The following is a 20,625-nucleotide window of genomic DNA, read 5'->3' as shown; positions in this document are numbered from 1 at the left end:
AGCTCTTTCAACTGATGTAGAAAGCAAGGCTCAGAAAGGGCAGTGTCTGGTGCGGGGACACTCAGCGGCCAGCATCAGCGAGGCCAAGCCCTGTGACCCCCAAATAGAGCCGAGCCTGGAGCCTGATGCAGCTTGGCAGTCCAGGATGGGCAAGAGCATGGGGGAGGACCCCACCAGACAGCCCCCTCTCCACCTGAACCCTAGTAATGGCCTTCTAGGGTGGTGCAACCCAACAGAAACGATGTAAGCTACTCTGTGAGAAACACAGAATATTCCATTTTCTAGTAGCCATATGAAAAAAAGTAAAAAAATACAGTGAAATTAATCTTAATAATGTATTTTATTTAACCCAAGATATCAAAAACTTATTATTTCAACACATAATAAAAATTACTAATGAGACATTTTACATTCTCTTTTTCTGTTAAGTCTTGGGAACCTGGAGTGTATTTTGCCTGTTCACAGCACATCTCGATTAGGACTAGCCATATTCCCGTGCTCAGTTGCCACATGTGGCAGGTGTCCTAGCAGGTGACAGGTGGTGCCAGCCTCAGGCCCCCTCCCCTCACCTGGACCCATGGCTCAGAGAAGGCAGCCCAGGTCCAGGGCAGGGGTGTAGCCCTTCCAAGGCCACACAGCAGAATCTGGATTTGAACCCAGGCCTGTCTAACTCCCAAGTCCATGCTCTTCCCAGAGTCTTCAGCCTCCTTTTGCTTGAAGACCTCTCTCTTAAAAAGGAATAGTTCCAAATGGTGAACTGTGCAGAGTCCTGTGGGGCAGGGTGGGGAGTCTGTTTCATTCTGAGGGCAAAGGCCTGGGTGGGCACAGAGGCGCATATCATCCAGCCGGAGGCAAACAGGGGGCGTTTCCCTGAGGAGGTGTTGCCTCCACCTCAGCCCTAGTGGGGCGATTAGTCCTGAGCCAGGGGCAGGGAGGGACTTAGTGTGGGAGGATGGAGAGAGAATCAGGCTCCAAAGCCTCATGGGAGTCAGGTGAGTTAGTGACAGGTGCGGCCACCAGCTCTCCCTCTCCACAGTGCAGCTCTGGTCCCAGGGTCTCTCTGATCCCCAGACCCTGCTAGGGGCTGTGTAGGTGGGGTGGGGTGGGGGAGGCTCCCCTAAGATTTCTTTGGCTCCAGTCTCAGTGGTGAAGGGGCAGTGTGTCCACAGGACAAGCGGGGAAACTGAGGCTCTGGCTATTTGATGGTGTTTCTGAGTCTCCTTTTTCAGTCAACAACGTGAAGGTTTGTCCAGGGCCCTGCCCCAAGCAGCCCCAGAGGGAGAAGTCTGTGCATGCAGGTAAGCACCAGGAGCTTCAGACTGGAGCAGGGATGGAGGACACGTGAGCTCGGGACAATCTCTCTCCTCCTGAGTCTTGGTATGCTCCTCTGTACAATGGGGACTAGTCCTGACGGTCTGGACAGCCCTACCAGCTCGGACCATCTGAGGGATAAAGTGATGTACGTCCTTAGGACGGGCCTTGAGCACTGGGAAGAAGAGGGTCACTTCCACTTGGGGGAGGAGGGGAAGGCTTCACAAAGGAGTGACATGTAAGCCAGGTCTTGAAGGATGGGTGGATACTGACAGCAGAGGCAAGGAGAAAGTAAGCCAGGTAGCAGGAACGGTGTGAGCAAAGGCAGGGAGGAGGGAATCCAGAGAGCTTTGTTGTTTTTTTTGTTAAATCCACTCCATTTATCAAGCATCTACTGCATGCCCAGCACTATACAGACATTGTCTCTAATACTCTCAAATCCACTCCCATTTGACAGACGAAGACAGTGAGGTTCAGAAGAGCCCAGATTTTGAACCTAGGTCTGACCAGCAGCTGTGACCAAGAGCCATGGGTCCATCAGCCCCACCTGGATTTGGTCTGAAAAATCAGGTAAAGTTCAGTTACCAAGTTCCATACTTCTGCACCCACCTGCACACCTCCAGAGACGGAGAGCTCAGCAGCTCTCGCCTCCACTGACAGTGAGCAGCTCTAATTGGCAAGAGGTTCTTCCTCCCTGTCCTAACTCTGCGAGCGAGGACACTGCATTGTACCAGAAACTGGATGCTGATCAATAAGTATGTTAACGATGATGATGTAAGAATAATCTCTGAGAAAAACAGCTACTTGCTTTGTGCCAGACACTGTGCCAAAGCTCTTTACATACATTTTCTCATGCTCCCACCGTGATACTATGGGATAGGTGTGATCATTATTATCCCCATCTTTCAGATGGGGAAGCTGAGGCTCAGAGAGGTTAAGTGACTTGCCCAAGGCCACAGAGCAAGTAAATGGTTAAACTAAACCCAGTTCTAGAGGCTCTAGAGTTGGACCCTGTACCTTCTAGACCATCCTTGTACATCCCCTTCCCAGTCCCCCACCCCTACTCCTTCCCTCCAGCCACCCAGACCCCATTCCCCAAATTAGCATCACAGCTAAGCTTGGGACATAAAATCCATCTCTCCTCTTTGACTTCCTCCTGCCCCTGAAGTCTCCCTCCCTGCTCAGGTAATGCCTCACAGCCGGTCCCCAGGGAGGCTGGTATAATTATAGATTTTTGAGAAGGATGCAATTGTCTTCTCCAGCCCCAGGGCCCAAGCTGGGCTGGGCTCGCTGAGAAGACAATTAAAACCAGTGTCCACAAATTAGGATTCTGCAGGAAAAGGAGAAACGGACTTGATTGAATGCACCATCTTCTTCCTTTCTGCTTTTAATTGGGGGAAGCAGTGTATTAATTAACCCCAGGCCCGGTTATCGGTGCATCAGCTGCAGGAAATGGCTCTGTGGCCCTGACCCAAATCACCAGGTTTGGCTTCTGGGAGAGGCAGGAGATGACCTGGAAGACCTTGCCTGCCTTCAAGGCCAGGGCCCTGACCTCCTTCCTAACCTCCCAGGCCCTGGTTCAGCACAAAGCTATGGCTTTGTTTTTGGGCATGGTTCAAATCCTGTTTCCCCTGCTCCATAGCTGTGTGACCTGGGCTAGCCCCCTTACCTCCCTGAGCCTCAATTTCTTTATCTAAAAAAAGAGGAGAATGACATGGCTGATGAAAGGATTTCACAAGGCAACATATGCTTCAGGCCTGGCACATAGTAGGTGTTCAATAAATAGCACTCCTTTTTCTCCCCTTCCTGCTCAAAAAATCTATCGTCTCCAGAAAGATTTTTAAAGACACTTCCTTGTTGCCTCATTGGATTAGGCAGTGGACGCAGCAATATTTGTATTTCGCTCATGCCTGGGCCCTGCGACCTCTCATCCATCAGCCTGTATCTCCTCCTCTCTGTCCTCATTTGCTCTGATGTCCCCACCCCAGAAGCCAGTGGGACTTCATGCAGGCCTGAGGGGCTTGACCACCAAAGGCAGCCCCAGCCCAGCCCCCAGCTCCCTCCATCTCTGAGCCCAGATTTCCCAGCCCAGACCCTGTGGTCCAGCCCCAAATCTCCTTTCTCTCTCTACACAGCCCTCCCTGATCTTTCAATCTTCAAATCATGGGTGTGAAGCTATCTCCTCCAGGAAGCCTGCAGAGATTGGTCCCCAGCTCACCCATCACCCAGAGTGACAGCAAGGCCCCCTTGGGGACAAGTGGCAGGGGCAGCTCCTGGTCAGGAAAACCAAGGCAGAGCTGGGGCTAGAGAGAGACAAAGGGGTGGGGCAGAAAGAACCAATGTGGTTCCACCAGCCCCTTGGTCACTCCTCAGCCCAGGCCCCATCTCTCACCAGATCATATTGTGATACTCCCTGCTCAAAAACCTCCAATGATGAACCGATAAATAAAATGTGGTCTATCCATACAATGGAATATTATTCATCCTTGAAAAGGAATGAAATTCTGACACATGCTATGGATGAAACTTGCAGGTGTTATGCCAAGTGAAATAAACCCGTTACTAAAAGACAAATACTGTATGATTCCACTTACACGAGGTTCCTAAGCAGTCAAATTCATCGAGACAGAGAGGAGGAGGGTGGTTGCCAGGGGCTGGGATGCGGGTAATAGGGGTTCGTGTTTAATGGGCACAGGGTTTCTGTTTGAGATGATAAAGAATGTCTGGAGATGGGAGGTAGTGACGGTTGCACAGCCATCTGAGTGTACTCGATGCTACTGAACTTAAAAATGGTTAAAATGGTAAATTTTATGTTGTATATATTTTAGCACAATTTTTATAAAAGCCTCAGTGGCTTCCCGGGGCTTACTGCTGCAGTGGTTTTCACACAACAAAAATGTCCTGGACATGTACCTGGAATGTCCCCCCAACACCCCATATCCACACACCTCGCCCCTCACCTCCTTCAAGCCTTTGCTCAAATGTCACCTCCTCAGTGAGGTCTTCCCTTCTCCCCCACCCTCAGTCCCCTTTTCCCTATTTCATATTTTTTCCTTACTACTTATCACTAACCTACTATGTTTTTGCTTATTTATCTTATCTATTATCTCTCTTCCAACTAGAGTATAAGCTCCTTAAACACAGGGGATTTTAGTCTGTTTACTGCTGTATCTCAGCTGCTGGAACCATACTAGGCACACAGTAGGTATTCAGTGAACACTCTGCTGCTCTTATGTAGACATATGCAGCAGCTCTGGTGGCATGCAGAGGGAGAATCCCATCTTTCTTGCTCTAGGCTGCCTGGGGGCTTCAGGAGATCCTCATATTTGGGCCCAGTTGGGAAACTGCCAGCCCTCAGGGTCAAGGTCAAGCTCCCAGGCTGAGCATCCAGGCTGCAGGCTCTGGCCCTGCCTGGACACCAACTGCAGCCCCTCCTGGTCACTTACATGTGTCCCCTTGGGGCACAGCCTGCACACAGGTCCTGGAATCCCAGCTCACAGGTGGACCTCTGCCTGGAGGTGCCCTCCCTCCCCAGGCTAGGTTGGAAGCCCTCCTTGGTGCCCCCAATGGTCTCTGATTCTTCCTCTCACTACCCCATTGGAATGTGTTAGATGACAGATATCAAGGTGCTTGTGTCTCCCCCAACCTGGGAGCCCCCTGAGGGTGGGGACCCTGTATTGCCTGGCATGGGGCAGGTGCACAGGAGGTGGTAAGGCATGTGTGCTGAGTGAGTGAATAAGTGAATGAATGAATGAAGTGAGAAAGGAAAGTCAGACAAAAACCCAGAGGACTTAAGTTAGAAACTGTAAGGGAAAAAAAAGGCACAGAGATCATTCATTCATTCATCCAGTCATTCATTCACTCATGTTTATGGGGCACTACTATGTGCCAGATTGGAATTTCTGGGGTACTATGCCCACGACAGCAGGGATGGCAACAGACATATGGATGATCTGGAGGTCTAGAGTCAGGCCCCAGCATGCTAGCCACATCCCCACCCTCTCTCCTTCTGGCCCAGCTCCTTCTCAGACCAGCTGCCCAAGCCCAGCCTGGCTCACCCAGGCCCAGCCAAGGGAATACCCAGACAGACTGACAGGCAGACTGGAGGCTCCCCTGAGATGGTCCATAAACTCATCTTGTGAAATGTGACCAAGAACAAAACAAGGCAATAAATAAAGGCTGAGAGTGCCAGGAGGGGCCGTGGCAGCTTCACTGCAGACCCCACCCCTGCCAGCCCAGGGACCAGCCCCAGCAACACTGCAGCTGCATCCTTCTGACCGGAGGCGCACCTCATGCCAGGAAGCTGATGTGCTTCACTGCATGTAATCCTCACAACAATCCTGCCGGGCAGGGATCATTGCCCTTTATTACAGGCAGGGAAACCGAGGTTCAGAGAGGTGTGTCTCAAGGTCAGAGGCAGGAGCTGGGATTTGAACCTAGTCCTTGGGACTCCAGAGTTCAACTCTTCCAGTTTCTGCTGGTGTTGTTGCTGCAGCAATGAAGACAGAGTAGGGGGTGTGCATGGCCTCTGCAGGCACTGCGCTCATCCATACCAGGCCTTTTCCAGCAATTTGAGAAACCAAAGTTCAGAGAACCTGCAGCCATCAGGGCCAGTCCTCTACCCTTGTGTTGAAGGAAGAAAATCTTTCCTATATGCCAGGCACTGTACACAGGACCCTACTTCATCCTCTCGCAGACTTACTGAGGTAGTACTTCCATCAGCCCACTTCACAGAGGGAGTACCAAAGCTCAGAGAGGGAGTGTCTGTGCCTGAGGTCACACAGCATGAAGGAACGAACTCAGATTTCAACCCCAGAGCTGACTAAAATTTCCCAACCAAAGCCAGAGTCTTCTCTAAGCCCCACTCCTTTTCAGCTCTAAAAAGCATGACTCTTTGGGGGCCATTTCCAGGAAGCCTACCCTATGCCCTGCTTAGCTTGGCACTGGGGCCGCAGGGGTATGTGGCACAGGTTCAGGAAGTCCTGTGGTCACCTTACCTCCCAGCTGGGAAGCAGAATAGGGGCTTTTGTGAGGAAAGGGCTGCACAAGGCCCCAGCCCACCGGCTTGTAAATCTCACCTAAGTCCTGAAATCAGGAGATGTAAAACCTCCACAAGAAGAAAATCCAGATAAACAGAGGGGAAAGCCCTACAGGGACTGAAAAGGTCGGATGCATAGAGGAAGCCCGGCAGGTGACAGCCAGAGCCCTCTCCTCCCCAGAGATGGGTGCAGAGTGCCTGCCCTGGGATGGGCCCAGGGAGACACTTGAAGGTTCTCTGTTTCTTCCTGGGCAGCTCTTGGCCCCTGCCTGGCGCAAGAGGGACCAAGGTATAAGCTGATGAAGGTGAAGTTGTTCCATCTTGTAATGGGCAAAAGTGGGCAAGATTTCCTCTTCTCGAGAAGTAGAGAAGAAGCGATTCTGTAAAAAAGCTTAAGATAGCACAGCACGCCTTAGTGAGAAGATGGCAGCCTGGGTGTGCCGTAGGAGCTCAAGTCCTCCCTGGAAGAGGAATGAAAGGGATCAACCCTGACGGACACCCACCCTAGGCCAGGCCCCAGCCCTCAGAGAAGTATACACAGAAGGAACAAACACACACTCCAGTGATCTGTACAAACTATGACTGAGACTGAGCCTGGACCACCATGTACATTTGTTCAGGGCATACACTATTCACACAGCCATGAATCTTAGTAACCCCTAGAGTCGTGCAGGGCAAACCTTATGTAGGAGCTCTGGAAGGAGGTACAAGTTCTGGGAGATTCTGGAGAAAGGCAGGCCCATGTCTATCTGGAGAGTCAGGGCTCCTAGGAGGAGGGGACAAGCTTGGACCTGAAGGCTAACTGGGATTTGTACAGTCAGGGGGGACCCAGAACACAGAGAGGGTTTCCCAAGTCTATCCTTTTGGGGACCACCTTCACCATTTCTACAGGATACCTGTACCACCTGCACTATTACTTACTTAATATTTATTTTAAAAGCATCTTTCCATTTTTACTTAAATTCAGCTTAAAAGGAGACATTTATTACTGCCATAAATGGAAAATCAGCATCACTTGCCATAACTGGAGGGTAACTGTAAAAATAAACACTATGAAAACCAAACAGCATTTGTAAATTCTAGCCAGGAAAGGTTACCTGGTAAAGGCTATGAGCATCTATCTCCATTTTCTCTCATTGATAAGAGATATTGGTGAGGGTTAGGTGTCAAATTCAGAGCAGCGCCAAGCAAAGACTTTCTTCTTGATCAGAAGGGGCTTGAGATGCAGGTTCTGCTGAATAGACACCAGAGGCAGCCACCACCATCCCCAGCCCTGGCTTCCTCTGGCCACTGGTCCAATCGTACAGTCCATCCCTAGTACAGTCCGGCCCTAGTCCCCACCTTCAAGGCCTCACTCATGCTGAATCATTACCTGGAAACCTTCCCCGCCACTTACCTATCAGAATCGTACCGATTCTTCCAGTCTGGCTTGCATCCTGTCTGAGTCACCTTAAGGTTCCCTGCGTCTTGCACATGGCGAGGACTAACACCCATTTAAGGAATGAAGAGGCCCAAATGCATAGTTGGAGAATGAATGAACAAAGAAATGGATGGATGACTCCTTTACGGCCTGTGCTGCTCAAACCAGGGAAGCAGCTTCCTGAGGCATCGACTTCACTCCAGAAAAATGAGGAAAAAATGTTATTTTTGTATTAAAACAAACATGAATATATTATGGAACAGAATATAGAATTCATGAATTTTGAATGAAATAGGAGACGTCAAAGAAATGTTACCCCTGGTGGGGAGTTGTTAACTCTTCTGCATGGGGCCATCACCCTCATCCACAGCCTCCTGTCCAATCCAATCCAAGGCCCCGTCCATCTCTGCAGCCTCAGGCTCCTCAGACCACGCTCTGCACACAGGAAGTGTTGATGTGTTGGCTACAGCAGGAAAGGGACCAGGAGGAAGGTAAGGGTCTGGGGTCAAAGGGGACCCCAAGATTTACAGGTGAGGACGCAAGCTGCAGCTGTCCTGACATGCTGTGTCGCTTTGTGTAAAGTCCTTCCCTTCTCTGAGCTTCAGTTCCCACCTGTGTCACTGGTTAAAGGCTTACTTTGAGGACTGAATGAACTAATGCAGGGGAAGAGCCTATTTCAGTGTGGGGGACACAGTAGGTCCACAACACCCACTGTTACCTGGTGGTAACACTCATCGCTGAGTTTAGACATACACAAGCACATTCACCCAAGTGGGGTCTCTGCCCAGACCTGGCTGGTGGGGGAGGGAGGCTGCCCCATCCAATAAAAATTAAAATAGCTAACATTTTTGAGTACTTACTATATGTTACAAACCTGGTGACACTGTGCCTCAGTTTCCTCATCTGTAAAATGGGGATAATAATAGCAACTACCTCATAGGGTTGTTGTAAGGATTAAATGTGTTAATATTTATAAAGTGGACTACCTGGCACATACTATAGAGGTGTTTCCTTTTTATTTATTTATTTACCTATCTTTAATTGAAGTGAAATTCACACAACATGAAATTAACCATTTTAATTCAGTGGCATTTACTGCATTCACAATGTTGTGCAACCACCATCTTTACCTAGTCCCAAAACATTTTCATCACCCCAAAAGGAAATCCTGTACCCATTAAGCAGTTGCTCCCATCCTCTTCTCTCCCAAACCCCAGACAACCACAAATCTGCACTCTGTCTGTACAGATTTGCCTATTCTGGATATTTCATATAAATGGGATCATCCACTATGTGGTCTTTTATGACTGTCTTCTTTCAAGCAGCATTTTGTTTTCAAGGTTCATCCTCAAAATCATATACTAATAATATGTCTTGTAGTACATAATATTAGTATTTCATTAATTTTTATAAGTTTTTTTAATACAATAAAATATCTTGCCTAATCCCCAAACAACCTGGGAAGTGGCCACTATCATTCTCTTTTCACAGATAGGGAGACTGAGGCATAGAGAGGGTGGAGACTTGCCCAGGTCCCCTGCCAGGAAGCCCCGACACAGCCACGCAGGCAGCGCTGGTGCCAGCAGCTGGGTGCAGGGCGCCTCCAGAGGCCTCTGGCACATATTGAGGGAGACAGCAGTGGAATTACAAATCTAGGGAGATTTAAGGAGAGTGAAAATATTCTGGCACTTGCAGGATTGTGGGAGTTGAGCAGGTTTCCCCAGTGGGATTCCCGCCTCCTCTTCCCACACAGCTGGGCCACAGGGAGTGAGAGAGTGTGGGAGAGAAAGAGGCGACTGTGGGCAAGTGCAGGGAGCCAGGGCCAGGGCAGAGACCACGGTGGGGAGCCAGGGACCAGAGCCGGCATGTGGGCATCGACGTCTGCAAACACCATTTCTTTTCATCCTCACCTGAACGTCCTGGAAGCCGTTGGGAGGAGCCCATTGCACCAATGGCTAATGCGGCTCAGAGAGGTTGAGTGGGGCCAGGATTTGAGCCTGAGTGTCTGACCCCAAAGCCCAGGCATGTACCCATCCCTGCTGCAGACCAGGGGCAGAGAGAGAGTGGAGGAAGCAAAGGAACAGCCACAGAGATAGTGGTTGCCCCAGATCCCCACAGAGGAGCAGCCCCAGACCCACTGAGAAGGAGAAAGAAGAGTGAGACGCAGGAGCAGGCGGGAGTGGGGGGCATCAAGGGTAGAGCCAGGGAGGGCCAGGCATGTGAAAGAAAACAGAGCAGAAAGGATGAGGCAGAGATGAGGGCACCCAAAAGCTGGGTACAGAGACCAACGGGAAGGGAGAGACCGAGGCAGACACCCAGGATGCTCCAAAGCAGAGGTTCTGGGGGTGCCCAGTGGGCAGGGGCAGAGGGCACGGTGGTCATGGCCCCACCCCTGCCAGGATCTGGCCTGGGCCAAACCTGGTCCCCACTCAGGACCTAGTGCCTGCCCCCACTCCATCCCTTGCCACCGTGCCCAATTGTGTTTGGGAAATCCAAGATTGTGCAGTGAATATGTGAGCTCTGGAGTCTGGCTGACCTGGATTTGAATCCCACCTGCACTTCTTCTCGGTGGGCAAGTCTTGGGCAAATCTTTGAGCCTCAGTTTCCTCATCTGTAATATGGGTATTGTGGGGATCCAACGGGATCACGTGTGCCTGTGAATGACTGGCATGCAGTGGGCTCCATGGAGCATTATTATGATGGTGATGATTGGGCTGTTATTCATGCCACCTCTCACAGGGTGGTCTTGCTCCAGCCCCTTCCTCTCCAAGGCTCCCATCCCCCTTTTCCAGCTGAGAAAAGTGGCCTGGCCTGGACTTTTCAGACACAAGGACTACTCTAGAGCCAGAGAATCCTTGGCTGAAGGGATTCTGCCCCACCCCAGGGCCTTTGCACTTACTGTTACCCTGCCTGAGAGGGGATTTAACATGCCCAAAGGTACAGAGCCAGTAAGCGGCAGGGCCAGGATGGGAGTTTGGGGGTTCCAGTATCTAGCTGGAGTCCAGTGACTGCTGCCACTGGCTGCCAAGGTGTCGGGGGGGGGGGCATAAGGAGACCAGCTGGTGAAGCTCGGGCCCTGTCCCAGAGGCCTATGTGCCAGCCGCCAGTCCTCCCCCCACCCTTCAGTCTGCCTGCAGGGAGACCATTAGTGTAGCTTTGTTTTGAGCACTATTTCCACTACCACGCGCTCTGGCCGCCGGGCTTCCATTAGAGACCCTTTCCCGGGGCCGATGACAGGCGGCAAACAGCTCCCCAGCGAGCCAGCCGTAATTGCTGCTGCCTCCGAGGCCGGAAATGATTTTTTTAAAACCTCACAAAGCAAAACAGACACTCTGCTGTCTGCTTTCAGCCTTCCCCACCCTAGCCTAGCCAGGAACCAAGCCTGAGAGTTCCAGGAAAAGGGGATTCAGACAAGATCCCCCTGTCCTCAAGACACCCTTAAAATGCCAGGCTTGGGGAAAACAACGTTTGGGCTCTGCTCCCTTGCTTTGAACGAAGTATGGGGCCCCAGGACTCAGTTTCCTCCTCTGCAAGATGGGCATGTTGAATGGGTGCCCTGCTGCCTGCTGGGGGCATCCTGATGAGGCTCTGACAAGAGAAAACCCAAGAGGCAGGCAAGGTGAGAAGACAGCATGCCAAGCAGGGGGGACTTGGGAGAAGTTCCAGAGGAGGAAAGGAGGCTGGCGTGTTCAAGGACCAGCAAGCAGGCTAGCATACACATGAGTGTGCGCAGACACACACACGCCCAATTCCCATCTCCTCCTGCCATCCCTGGATACTGTGGCCAGCCCTAGCATCACATGAGCCCACAGACTCGGTGAGGCTCAGCCCAAACTCAGCACCTTCCGGGGAAGCAGCCCCTCCAGCCCCCAAGCCTTGCTTGAACTCCTCCTTTCCACTCCCCACCCAGACACCAGCCTGACTGTGTGCCTTCCCCACTTGGAAAGCTTCAGGGCTGCCCCCTGCCCTAGAGATGAAAACCAAACCCTGCAGCCTGTTCCCAGAGGCTCCACTGCAGCCTGCTTTTCCAGGTTTGCACACATGACTGTCCAAATGAAGCCCCTGCCAGACCCAGGCAGCCAGGTGCAGCTCTGTACTGGCCTGTGGAGTCCCCTCTCAGCCCTAGTTGTCCCTGGATAGAGGCCCAGAGGAGCCTGCCTCCCCCAGGAAGTCTTCCCTGAGTGTACCAGGACACAGTGACCACCCGAGTCCTAGTTCCTGTTTCCTGGGTTCTTACCTCTGTTTTACTGTCCCCCCTCATCTCCCACCCCAACCCCTGTTCCCAAGATGCTCATTAAGGACTCGTTGGGAAAAGCGAATGAAGCTTTGTCTCGAGGCAGCCCCAGGTCACAGGAGAGGGCTGCAGGGGAGGGAAAGGACTTTGGGATCCAAGCCCAGCTCTGCCACAGACTTGCCCCATGTCCTAAGGCCAGCCCCGGCTCCTCTTTGGGCCTCAGTTTCCTCATCAATGAAATGAAGGCTGCTTCCCCTAGGGACCAGAGACGGGCTTTGGGGGCCTCAACAAACCCCTTGAAACTGGGGGCAAAACCATGTAGCATTTTTCTGAGGAAATGATCTGTCATTTTCATCAGATTTTCAAGAAGATTGTGACCTCCAAAAAAATTAGGAGGCACTAGTGTACACAAGCTTCGGTGTTCCTGCCATTTTCACCATTTGGCCATTTATTCATTCATTCAACTGACACCTATCGAGTGCCTGCTCTGTATGGGTGTCATTATGATGTGCGGAATATGTATGTGTAATCCTGAGATGTCATCTGAAGAGAGTGTGTGTGTGTGCATGTTTGTGTGTGTGCGTGAGTGTGTGTGTGCGTGAGTGTGTGTGTGTGTGTGTGTGTGTGTGTACAGAAAGAGAAAGGGGGGAATGGGTGGTGGAGATGAGGAGAAAGATGGATACAGCAGACGCAGAAAGAGACAAAGAAATGGAAAGAGAATGAAGGAAAGAGAGAGAGAGGAAAAGGGATAGAGAAAGATCTAGAGAGAGGGAGACCCAAAGAGAGACTCAGAGAGAGAGGAAGACCCAGGAAAAAAAGATCCAGAGGGAGCGGGGCAGGCAGAGCACTTGTCACAGAAGGGCACTACTGGACCCTAACTGATAGCTCTGAGCAAGGCCCCTTTCCCGGCTCCAGCTCTAACCTTCCCAGTGCTCCCAGAGCCTCTATGTCTCACCTCCCAAGGGCACCAGCGTGGAGAGGGCTGGCAAGGCTGCCATCAAAACAAAGGTTACAGTGCAAAGGGCGCCAGCCCGGCCCCTCCAGCCGGAAAGCTAAGGACCACCCAGGCTTCCTCTCAGCCTGTCTCAGCCCCTCAAACCACACACAGTCACCCACCCAAACATACTCGGTCCAGACACACACTCAGACAAAAACGCCACTCCCCCTGTTCGAAAATCCAGGCAGGGACACACAGGGTCACAGACGTTCCCCCAGGGCCCCGCCACTAACAGCACGGGATTCAGACTCTGGAGCCTAGACTCTCAGACCCGTGTTCTTTCAGCCAGAACAAGGTGTTCCCAGCATTTTGGCATCGCAAACTGCTGAGAATCTGATGAAGCTGGGGCGCTGCTCTGGAACAAAGCCCCTGCCCACATGCCTGGTTTGGCAGCTGGGAGCAGGACAGATGAGAGGGTGAAGGGCTCTGGCTTGGAGTCACACAAGCCTGGCTTTGCCATTCAATATGTGTGTGTCCTCATGCAAATCGCATCACCCCCTAAGTCTCAGTGTCCTCATCTGTACAATGGGTGGGTGAGGATTGAATGAGAGGAGCAGGGGAAGCCATAGGCAGAGGACATGCTTGGTGAGCACTGGCTAGTGTTTGGGTTCACAGACCCCTGAAGGCCACTGTGTCAAGTACCATGTGAAATTCCAACACTTTCACCAGCTCCATCCCCACCTGCTGATTATAGGACAAAAGAGGGGGCTTAGGAGGTTGCAGATGGAAGAATTCTAGAGGCTTAGAGCTTAGGCAAACTCGTCATTGTTCAAGTGCAGAGACTGAGGCCCAGACAGGGGCAGGGACCTGCCAAGTCACCCAGCAAAGCAGGGGCAGAGGGAAGGTGGACAAAAAAACCACCCCTCCCGCCACTTTGGCACTTTAACTCAGAGGTGAAGTGAAGTCCCCAAAGAGCTAGTGCTCCCACCCCTCAACACAGGGGACAGAGAAGGCCCCTTCCCTGCCATGTCCCCTGTTTAGGGCCAGGCATCCTCGGAGCTGGGAGCCCCACCCACCTGGGCCCTTGTGCCAGCACCATCACTAAAGTGCTGTCTGACATCTTTTTTACCTGCCCACTGTGTTCTGGCTTCTTTGCCCACTTCACCAGTCAGCTCCTTTGGGAAATAAGGCAGAAATCCCCTCTACAACATCCCCAACAGTTGGACCCACCCTGCATACCTTCTGTGACAGGGCACTCACTACTGGGTACTCTCACTGCCCCAGAGGTGAGTGCCCTTCTCCTAGCTGAACATCATTTCTGCTTCTTAAATCTTATCACAATTTATACTTATATATGCCTTATGAGTGTAGTTGTCTGTCTCCTCCATTAGACTGAGAACTCTAACAGAGCAAGACCCTTATCTGTCTTCTTCATTGACATGTCCCCAGTGGCCAAGATAGCCTGGCACATGGCAGGTGCTCAACTGATATCTGCTGAATGAATGAAAGAATGAATGAATGACCACATTTCTAATCCATGGCAGCAGCCCTATTAGGCCAGTATTTCCAGTATGAAGAGAATGGAGTATGAGGTTGAGGGGGCAGCCTATGAGTCAACCCATCCCCATACCCCATGGGTCCCCATGGACATGCTTATATGCCACCCATACTGTTATGTTCTTAATGTTTTTCTATAAACTAACCACTATTTTTTAATACATCTCGTAGTCTCATCCTAAGCAGTAATATCTGTGAAATCACAGTTTTGATGTGCTGGTTATATTTTTCTAGTACACATTTTTTAAAAAATGCATAACTATTAAAATTTAAGAGGTTTGTCTGTGTTCTGCCTCAAATCATCTCTCAGGTAGGACCCAGTCTCGCTGAGGGCCCTTGAAGGGGGTTTAAACTGGGGATGGTGGAGCTGAGTCCCAGAAACTCCTCTGATGGGTTTGAGGAAGGGGATGGAGGCACAGCTGTGGGAGGGGGACCTGGAGGAGCAGTGGCCCCATCTGCCTCCCCACCTCCACCCCACTTCTCCACAGCAGCGGGCACCAGAGACAGCCAGTTGGGTGGGCTCTGGATCCCAGTGTCACCAGCTGGTAGAGGGTGGATTTCTTCCCCCAGTTCAACCACTGCCTCTATTTTGGGTGGAAGAATTTCACTGTGGTCGGGGGAGGAGGGCATGGCCTTGGACCCCATTACCCTCATGGCAGCAGCATCTGAATATGCACCCCAAAGGGCCAGGCCTGGGTCCACCCTCTGCAAGGTGAAATCAGCTTTACCTACCCCAGGATGTCCTTGCTGTGGTCCGCAAAGATGAAGAGAGGCTCCAATTTTGTGATTATTTTTTTTACTACAAATATGGATTCCTTATGAAATAAAAATTATTTGAATGTTTAAAAATATATTAACTTGGAATGAGCAAAAGTTTAAGAATTTGGGCCTCAGACCCTGCCTTGTCCCTCTGCTGTCCATTCACTTATTCCCTGCCACCTCCCTGGGCTGGGCATTGCACTGGGTCCCAGGACACAAGGGGATCTGTGTGCCCAGCAGACCCCACACTCCTTGCAGGGCTGAGAGACTCTTCCCACAACCCCACCAACAACTGGTTTGTCCCTCAAGTCCAAGATAATGGCCAAGCACCTGGAAGTGGGCTTGTCTCATACCACCTCTGCCCTCTTCTTTCTGACTGCTACCTCTGGTGAGGGCACCCATGTCACTGTTCACACCATGTACCTCCTCTCTCTTCACCGTCTTTTCCACCTTGAGGGAAGCTGGAGGGTCACTGAGGCAGGACTGTGCTCTGGGGGTCATCGCTTCCACTGTTGCACACACTACTGGGTGTGAAACATGCAGGCCACCATCCTCTTCCACCATGGGGCCATGATTTGAGGCCCAGCTCTGTCTTCCCTCCCTGTGTGACCTTGGGCCTTTCCCTCCTCCTTCCTGGGACTCAACAGCATTTGTGAGCCCCGGCCCTGGAGCCAGACTCCTGGGTTCAGATCCAGCCTCCCACACTTGGTAGGGGTGTGACCTTGCATAAGCCTTTTAACCTCACCGAGTCTCATTTTTCTCATCTATACATTGGGCCTGGGACAGTCCCCTCCTCTTACAGTTCTTGTAAGGATCAAATGCGATATTACCATCTAAGGCCCTGGCATGACACTCGATAAGCATTTGCTTCCATTTATTTATTTCTCCCTTAATACAGAGTTGAAAGAAGTGATCCCAAAAGCCAAGTAGCTACCTCCTGGGCAATTTGGGGCCAATTCCCCCTTGCCCTGGACCTCGGTCTTCTCATGTGCAAGAGAGGAGGTTGAGGGAGATGATCCAAACGGGCTTTGACAATTCATTCCAAGGGCTCCATCTCCTGCCCCAGCAGCGGGTGGGTCAGAACGGACCACTCACCCGTCTCCCCCTCACCCTGCCTGCTTGTTTGCCATGGGGAGACTTCACCCACCACCCTTGCTGTGGCTGTGGCACGGAGCAGAATTCCCCAAGTCTTGCCAGCTGCCTGTGGCTCCCCTTGTTTGGGGAAAAGGCCCGCAGGAGCTGTTGATGGGCGAGGTGTCAAAACCAATTGGTGTGAAGGACTTGGGGAAAACCTCTTGTGAGGGCCGATTCCCCATAGGAGGCCAGGAAACCCTCAGCCCAAGGCAGAGTGTTTACGGGCGTAATTGATAGAATAATCACCAACGCCCGAGACAAAGGCGAACACATTTTTAACATCATAACCTTCCGAAGACAGGACTCAATTTTCTCCATCTTCCAGCCACCAAACTAGCCGGCTTATTGATAGTGAGATACCAACAGTTTAGTAAAGAATGCAAGGAAGCCAGGGTCATTTTTCAGTGCACAGGCTGGTTGCCAAATGGCCCAGTGCCCCCTCCCTCCCCCAGCGCCCTGCTGCTCCCTCCTGGCAACAGAGAGAACCTCAGGACAGTGAATCACTCGGTGGACGAATCGCCAGGCCAAGCCAGGATCTTTGTCTGCATTGGGGTGTATTAATAATTGAAGGTGCTGGCCTAGGGGTGTGCGTGTGTGTCAGGGTGGGGGTGGGAGAATGGATGTTTGCTGCAGTGTGAGGCTTCCTAGGGCTCCTATCAGGGTTCATATACCTGTCCTAGTCTGGACCTCTCCTTCCCTTGTGAAACGAAACCAAACCAGCTCCTAGCACCAATTTCCTATCCCTACATCTCCCAGCAGGTATGGGTAATACTTAAGGCAGTGGCTTCCGAACTCCAGGCTGCATGGGAATCATCTGGGGAGTTTATTCAAATGTAGATTCCAGAGTCCCATCAATAACTGTTTTGGCTAGTGGGTTTGGGGGTACTCTGGGATCTGCATTATGACAAATTCTCTGGGGGACTTTGAGGCTGGGGGTCTGCAAAGATCCTCATAAATATCCTGCCTTCCAGACCCCTGCCCTAGACAAGATTAGGAAAGAGTAGTGGATAAGGAATCTAGTCCAACTGTCTGTTTCTAACTCACATGTGGCTTCAGCAATATCCCATCACCTTTATGAGCCACTGGTTCCCCTGGGTGGAATCCACTGCTTTACCGGTTCTCTGGGAAGCTGGAAGGGGCACACTCGGGTTAGGGCTATGCAGAGGAAGTTTTGTCACCTGACTGGGCCAAGCCTGCCTCAAGGCTGTCCTAGAAGAGGCAGGCCCAGAACTGCCAGGTACACCTTCATTCTAAACACAGCTCTCTAGCTCTCTGTACAGACCCAGTCACTTTGGACAAGGCACTGGCCCTCTCTGAACCTCAGTTTCCTCATATGTCCAACACCAGCCTTGCATACTGATGTCAGCCTGAGTGGGTTAACACTGGCAAGGGGCTGGGCAGCACCTAGCACACAGCAGGCATTTCATAAATGTCAGCTCCTTTTCCTCCCAGCCCTGCTACACCCATGGCAATGACCTACCCTTGCCAATAAGGAAAAATCAAAACAGCTGCCATTTATTGAGCACCTACTAGGTGCAGACACTAACCATCACCACCCCACCTCCCAATTTCTGAAGCCTCCTTGAGAACTATGCACCATTTGCTCCCCATTCACTCTTCACACCTTTAAAAAGCCCTCTTTGAAGCGAGTTGAGTGGCATTGGAGGGAGACGGGAAGTGAGACAGATGTCCTTGCTGACCCATCTGACCGCAGGCTCTCCCTGTGACAAGCCCAGGGCGGGCAGGCGGAAGGCGCTAGCCTGGCCCCTGGACTGGGCTCAGATGCAGCTAGAGGGGTGAGCAGCCACCAAACAGTTGGGATCAGTGAGCCCCTCCCCAAGAGCCCTGGCTTCCAGGCCCCCAGCCCCCACCCCTAGACATACAGAGACACCTTGCCGACCCAGCCACATTTCCTGAATCAGCTGAGGACACATGGAGCCCAGGAATAATGAAATGATCAGGCTCCAATCTGCTAAACAGCAATTTCTGAGCTTTTTCAGCACACACAGCTTTTATCAAATTGGTATTCTCCTCCTGAACACAAATGGCTTATTAGACATGACCCACTTATTCGCCACGTCTCACTATCATTAATAACAGTTTCTTTTTGTGATTAAGTGAGTGGCTCCAAACCCTTCCTGTGGTGGCGGGCGCTTGGCCCAGCAGAGGGGCAGCTGTGGGGGTTCCTAGGCAGCCACTACTTGCTGACTTTGAACGTGGAAATGTCAGGAGAAGTCAGGCTGGCCCCTGCAGAGCAGCCTGGACTCCTCGTTTCTTCAGGGGCAGAAGGAGCCCCAGAGAGGAAACTTACTTGCTGAGAGCCACACAAGGGGTCGGAGAGAGAAGCCAGGTTCCCCAGCAGCCAGTGCTGTCCCCTGAGCATCTGGCCTCCCCCGGGGCCTTAGCTGGACCTGTCCAGGGTGCGGATGGAGATTCCAGCTGGTGGGGCAGAGCTGTGCCCCTCAGCATGCCTGGCACCAGGGGGCAGGCAGAGGCTATCACACAAAGGACAGACCCTGCTTCCCTATGGGGGGCTACCTCGGGGTCTCAGGAAGGACAGAGTGGCACCCAAATCCCTGGGGTCTGGTGCCTGGTGACTGAAAACCTCAGAGCCCCAGTCCTCATACGTCCTGGGACCACAAACTCAGGGAAGCCCTTCCTTGGAAAACCTTCCTAGCGTAAGTTCCAATTGTGCCAAGGAATTGAATAGAGTAGGGGAGAAGGAGGAATTCCCAGTTTTCCTTGAATGGGAGGGAATCGAACAGGGAGAGGAATGTCCTGGAAAAAGAGCTGTCTTCGCCCAATGGACCCTGGGGCTTGTCCTGGCTCAGCTACTGTCACTGCGTGACCTTGGGCAACTCCCTTCACCTCTCTGAGCCACCTTAGTTTCTCCATCTGTAAGTTGAGGATCAAAATAACCCTTTCCCTATTTACCACCACTCCAGCCAGGTTGGTAGAAATTAAGGAAAGGATAGGAAGAGTGCATAAATACACAGAGCAGTTCCTATCAAACGTGGCGAGGCAGAAGGGTGCAGAGAGTCGTGGCTCCCAAAAACCAGAGACCCCAAGAAGGGCTTGAGAAGCCCCCCTCCCCCTCTGGAGCAATCTCAAGCGTCACCACCCAGTAAAGCCTTCCCTGACTACCTGTCGCCCACCCCAAACACACACCCCTCACTCATTCCCATCAGAATAAATCACTCAGTTCTTTGCCCTTTGTGCCAACTGCCCCCCAGCCCTGGGCACACAGTGCCCAGCACTGGCGCTGCAGCCTCCCCCACAAGACTGGAAGCCTGTGCAGGGAAGGGGTGGATGGACGAAGGGTCTCTTGGGTTTCATCTATGCCCCGGCCCCCATACCACAGCCTGGCTCACAGGGGGCAGGGTGACCCCCCACAGCTGCCACCCTCAGAAAATCCAACTCTGCTGCCAACTTGGGCTCCTCTGGGGCTAGGAGCTTCTGACACTCAGGCAACCGGTGCTGGGAATGCTTCCTTTTTCCCCGCCTCCCACAGTGGCTGGAGTTGAGATTTCTCACATTTCAATCCTCTGGGGCCAAGGATCAGGATGGGGGGATACCTTTTGGGAGGATGGCAGGGGCTTCCTGCCTACCCCCAGAGGCGGACAAAAGCACCTGGCACTCCTTTCCCACTCCCATGCCTCTGGCTGGAAGCAGCGATCACAACTATTCCAGTGTCTTTGAGGGGCTCCCACCAAGCCTTTATCCCTGGGATGCTACCCACCCACAGGGGAGGCTGCAGCCTCAGGCCACCAGTTCTCAAGAGACAGGGTCTCCCACCTCCCAGGACCAAGGGCAGCTGAGGGTTAAACCTACCAAGGGGAGAGGCAGATGGGCAGAGTGGAGTGGGTGTGCAAAGTGTGTTCACAAGTGTGTGTGTCCATGTGTCTGCAGGCGTGCAGGCAAGAGTTGTGGCAAAGCGTGTGGGCCTGGGTGCCAGCTGGCAGGGTATGAGCCCACCAGTGCACTGCCCGGTGTGGGTGCGTCGTGGGTGAAGTGTGCGTTTATGCGTGAGGAGGGGATCTGAGGTGTGTGGAGATGCGTGAGGGTAGGAGTTGTATGAGACAGCAGGGAGTGTGGCTCCGAGGGTGTCCGTGGCTGTGAATACGTGTGGTCGTGGAGGTGCGCGTTATCTGTGCGAGTTGGCGCGGCGGGGGGGGGGGGGGCCGTGGGTGGAGGGTGCGGCGGCCGCGCCGAGCGCAGTGGCCTTCCGCGGAAGG

This window comes from Galeopterus variegatus, unplaced genomic scaffold, assembly GCF_000696425.1.
Source record: "Galeopterus variegatus unplaced genomic scaffold, G_variegatus-3.0.2 Scaffold59, whole genome shotgun sequence".
Taxonomy (NCBI): Eukaryota; Metazoa; Chordata; class Mammalia; order Dermoptera; family Cynocephalidae; genus Galeopterus; species Galeopterus variegatus.
The sequence above is the reverse complement of the archived record's forward strand: the minus strand, read 5'-3'. Positions refer to the sequence as shown.